General features: G+C 37.3%; 1 pseudogene; it reads left to right on the forward strand.

Moving 5' to 3' along the window:
• The first annotated feature begins 208 nt into the window (after nucleotides 1-208).
• LOC137651565 (chromosome partition protein Smc-like) lies at nucleotides 209-2,574 on the forward strand (annotated as a pseudogene).
• Nucleotides 2,575-5,312: the final 2,738 nt, after the last annotated feature.

Raw genomic sequence — 5,312 nt, forward strand, 5'->3', positions numbered from 1 at the left:
AAGAGTCCCACTGCTGATAACGTAAGGGAAAAGTTTGTGCTGAGGATACATTTGTCTGTTTAGAGTGATTCAAGGGTGTGGGGGTTGTTCTTGTGAAATCCCGCCACATTATTTTGGCGCCTGAACAGGGACTGCCGAGGTGGGATAGGAAGCTGGACTCTTGGACAGAGGACTGAATTAGGATAAGAAATTAGAGTTAAGACTGAAAATGGAAGAACAGTTAAGGGTTTTGAAGGAGGAATTGCGGCTGAATAAGGAGCGTGAGGAGAAATTGTTGCTTGAGAATGCAAGGCTGAGTTTTGAGAATGAGGAGATGCGAAAGGAACTGAAAGCTCTAAAGGGAAGTGTAGAGAGAGTGGAAGAGGGTGTTGAGATGAGGATGCGAGCGAATGAGGAACGAATGGAGAAACAAATGGAAGCTATGATGGTGAAAGTAATGAGGATGATGAAAACGTTCATGGGTGAAGGTGCAGTTGGAGGAGTGCCTTCTGCTTCAGGTAATGGGTTGATAGTGGAAGAGAAGGCTAAAGTAAGTGATAATGGGGAAGGAAGTGATAGTGAGATTGAAGATAAAGGAATTAGGTATAGTAAGGATGAACAGAAATGTGATAGGAAAAATGAGAAGAAAGGTAAAAGTAATGTGAAGAGGGAAAAGAAGAAAGGTCAGTATGAGGGTGAGGATGATCATGAATGGGTGAAAGTGGTAAGTAAGAAAAATGGTAGGAAGAGTATAATCAAGGATAGGAGTATGAGTGTGGAATTAGAATCCTTATATTCTAGCGAGGAAGAAGGACACAAGAAGGAAGGTAGCAGTGATGATACCAGTGAGAATGAACATGATGTGTGTAAGACTGTGTTAATGAGAGAGGTACCTCGGTGTGAAAGGTTCAATGAGCATAGCAGTAGGGATGTATACGAGTTTTTCAAGGAGTATGAGAGGTATTGTCAGGATAAGTATGGTGATAGTAAGAGAGTTTGGGCTAGGGAGTTAGGAGAATATTTGACAGGGTATTTGTTGACGATGTATGGTGGGATAATGAGTGTAGGGGATGTTGATTATGAAAGTGTGAAAAGGAGAATAATTGAACAGGTAAAACGTATGAAAGGGAGTCTTAGGTATAAGCGTAAGAATTATTTTGATGAAGCACGGATGAATGTAGGAGAAGCAATATCAGTGTATGTATGTAGGTTGGAAACTTTAGCTAGGAAGAAGTATGGGGATGAAGGTATAAATGAGAATAAAGAGTTAATGAGGAAGTTTTTGGCGACAGTACCTGAGAATGTGTGTGAATTTATTCATTTGAAACGGAAGGAGAAAATGAGGTGGATGCAAGAGAGATTGACATGAGGTGATATATTAGAGATAGTTGAGGAATACGAGTTAGATAGATGTATGAAAGAAAGTAAATCTGTGAATGTGAGAAGAGAAATGGAAGAAAGTGAGCCAGAATTTGTTAGTTTTTGAGATGCTGTTATGAAAGGACCTATGATGGTAGCTGATAGTGTAGTAGATAGAAGTGTTAGGGTGGGTAATATGGGATTACCTGTAAGGATAAATGAAGGGTTTAGGCAAGGGAATCAGGTTTGGAGAGATAGGAGTGTTAGTGTGCAGCGAGGTAGGTTAGATAGTCGTGTCCATGATGAAAAGTGTTATAGGTATGGAAAGGAAGGTCATAAGAAGAATGAATGTAGATGGGCTCTAGGTGCTTGTTTTGGATGTGGTGAGGTAGGGCAGAGAATTAGCGAGTGCAAGAACGAGAAAGGGGTAAAATGTTATCGGTGTGGTATGACTGGGCACTTAGCAAGTGGATGTCGTAGTAATCGTATGAATGTGATTTGTGGTAATTATGGTAAGGATGGTCATTATGCTAGAATGTGCAAAGAGCTGCGAGGTAAGTGTACTGAATGTGGTATAGATGGGCATGTAGCTAAGGTTTGTAGGAAGAAGGGATTAAGCCTGCCAGGATGTTCTGAAAACTAGGTAGGCAGAGGGTTCAACTGGGTGAGTCCTCCTTTGTGTGTGGAAGGAATAGGATCAATGTTCGTGAGAATGTGGTGAATAATTGGTTGGAAATGAGTAAGTATGAACCTAGTATGCATGAGAAGTTGGGGTTGGAAAATAAACAATTAGTCTTAGTTGAATATAGGGAAAAGAAGCGTTTGAAATTTTTAAGTGAGGAGGAAGTGGAAGGGAAATTTATAGGTATAGGTAGGAATCTGAATATGCATGACAAGGGTGTAAATGTACAGGTGAGTATGGAAGATAAATGTGTTAATACAGATGAATCATGGCTGAGTATGAATGATACCTATAGTGTGTGTGGTTTTTCATTAGATGATGTAAAAGAAAGTATGAAGAATGCGAGACTGAGAGATAGGAGAATGATAAGTAGTATGAAGGGATCTTTTATTAAAGTAGAAAATGGTTTTGATGAAATGGATGAATTGCTGACGGAAATAGGTGAGATTGTAGGACCAGATGATAGTAAGGTAGATGGTATAGTGCATGATATATTAGATGATAGGAGTACAGATGAGAATTGGAATAGGACATTGAATGATAGCGGTATATAAGAAATGAATTAGAGAGAATATGAAGGCCTAGTTACTCAAAGCAGAGGTCCTGTTCCCGACTGTGACTCGGTTATGAAAAATAAAATCAGGTAAGTATTGCGTTAGACGGATTTGGCAAAGTAAAGGGGGAGGAATGTGGAGGATTAATTTTTGTCTTATTTTTTATTTATTTTTTGTTGTTTGCCAAATCGAGAGAGAGAGAGAGAGAGAGAGAGAGAGAGAGAGAGAGAGAGAGAGAGAGAGAGAGAGAGAGAGAGTGTGTGTGTGTGTGTGTGTGTGTGTGTCAGCGAATGAGAGGTAGTTAGTGTATTGATTGTCTGTTGTGAGAAAGACTGTTGGTATAAATGAGATTGTTTGTTTATGTTTTTAGTTAGGTTATGACAGTGGTGAATGTCTTGGGTAAATGGCTTTTTGATTTGACTGCAGCTAGAGGCAGTTGTGTTTGTGAATGCTGGATTATGATTTTTATTCTTTTACCAGCGTGGAAGTGTTTGATTATTTTTTGAGTAAGTACAGTTTTGTTTATATTTGCTTATCGTGATTGTGAATGATAGGAACAATTTATTATTTATCTTTGATTATAGTGCGATAGTTTAGTTAACTAGGAGTGTTCGTAAGTGTTTTTCTTTTTTTCATTTGCAGGCTGTAATTCCTCCTTTGGAGAACTTATTTTTGAATGTTGCTCAACCGTTGATGACCTGGCCTGTAATTAATTGTGTTTAGACTGCTGTAGTGGATTGACCGACTGTTGATGACCTGGACTGCGTTTAAGAACCTGAGTTGATTATTCTTGTGTCAATGATAATGATTACTATGATGATGATGATGATGATGATGATGATGACACCTATGACCCGAAGAGTTAAGGCCGTTGTGGGAAATTAACAGATACTTATGTATCTCATAGAGTGGTGTTGTGCTAAATAAGACAGTTGGCTAAGTGAATCATTACTTAAGTGTTTTTGTTTTTTTGTGATTTATCTAGCGAAAGTGTTAAGTGACCACACGCAATATATATGTTTTTGTGTTTTGAAGTTTGGGTTGTGGTAAATTTAAGTTTAAGTTTTGTTAGTGTTTAGTTTTAAGCTTTATTTATTTTGAGGGTTTATGTGATTATAGAAGGGTTTTTTGTGATAATTATTTTAGTTTTAAGGAATATACTTTTAGGGTTATGTTTTGTTTTTATGTCCTTTTTATCCAAGAGTCCCGCTGCTAATAACGTAAGGGAAAAGTTTGTGCTGAGGAGACATTTGTCTGTTTGGAGTGATTCAAGGGTGTGAAGGTTGTTCTTGTGACATCCCACCACAACGTCATAGCCGTCACAAAACTCCTTCACCGGTATTCTGACAGTCATCCCGGCTTGCTAGGGTGATTGCGTTACCGACTGGTTCCCTGTTGGTAGCAGTTAGTTCAGCTGTTTCTGCCACCTTCCCCCTTACTTCCTTCCTTCAGAGGAAGTGAATATTATTGGGGGGAAGATTTAGACGGCTCCTGACGGCTGCCGGTGGGAAACCTAACATACTTTGGGAAGTCCTCAGCCCTCCCTTGGGCTGCCATCCACATTTATTGCCACCGACGTTATAGCCGGTGACAGGCCTTTTGTGGATGGGTGGAAGCCAGAATCCGACAGATTCTTACCCCTTCCATTGGAACTTTCATTCTGGAAAGGAGACAGTAGGCAGCCTGATAGTCCTCCTACACTTCCAACTGTTATGTTTAACCATAATAATAGGAAACTCTCCTTCTTTAACCCTGGACAGTTAAACATCTAAATCGATAACGTAACAGGTAAACGTGTAGCGTATACGCTACCGCTTATTTCAACTTCACTTGTTAGTTACGGTAATGCATTTTTTTTTATACATATAATTCTAGCTATCTACGACTAGGATATAGTCAATAATAGACATGGAAGTAACTTAATGATTTTTTTTATTAACTGAGACCTTAAAACTTTTGTTGATTTTGAGAGACTACCACTCTCAGGGCCCTGGGAGCCTTTGTCCTTGCTACTTGATAAAAACCGCCTGGTAGTTTCTAGGAGTTCCTGAGGCATATTCAGTTCAAAAATGACCACCTAGGTGGAAAATAAAAAATCTGGAAATAAAAGAAAAGGGGAGGGGGAATTTTTAGTAACGAAAAAAATTACATGTGACAAAAATATTTTTTTCTAATATAAATTAAAATTGAGACTGCTGAAAATTGTATACATAAAATTTGAATAATAGATAAGTAAGATGATAAATGAAAATCCTGAAATAAAAAAGTTTACTATTTTTTCTAATTTTTTTTTCAAAAAAATAACTAGCGCCAATAATGAATTTTCCTCTTTCATATTTACACTATTCCAGGCTATGTGACCTATAATACCTGAAAATTATTGCTAGAATTGTAGAAAATATTAAGATAAAACAGAAAATAATGAATACTAACCATTCTGGGCTACATTCAGTGCATTTTCAGTTGAAAGATGAACCTCCTAGGCTAAAAACTGAAAAATCTTGAAAAAAAAGGGGGGGGGGGGAATTTTTAGTAACGAAAAAAAAGTTATATGTGACAAAAATATTTTTTTCTAATATAAATTATAAACTGAGACTGCTGAAAATTGTATACATAAAATTTGAATATTAGATAAATAAGATGGTATATGAAAATCCTTAAATTTAAAAAAGTTAACTATTTTTTTTAAATATTTTCAAAAAAATAACTAGCACCAATAATGAATTTTCCTCTTTCAT

Source organism: Palaemon carinicauda, chromosome 13 (genome assembly GCF_036898095.1).
Source record: "Palaemon carinicauda isolate YSFRI2023 chromosome 13, ASM3689809v2, whole genome shotgun sequence".
Lineage (NCBI taxonomy): Eukaryota > Metazoa > Arthropoda > Malacostraca > Decapoda > Palaemonidae > Palaemon > Palaemon carinicauda.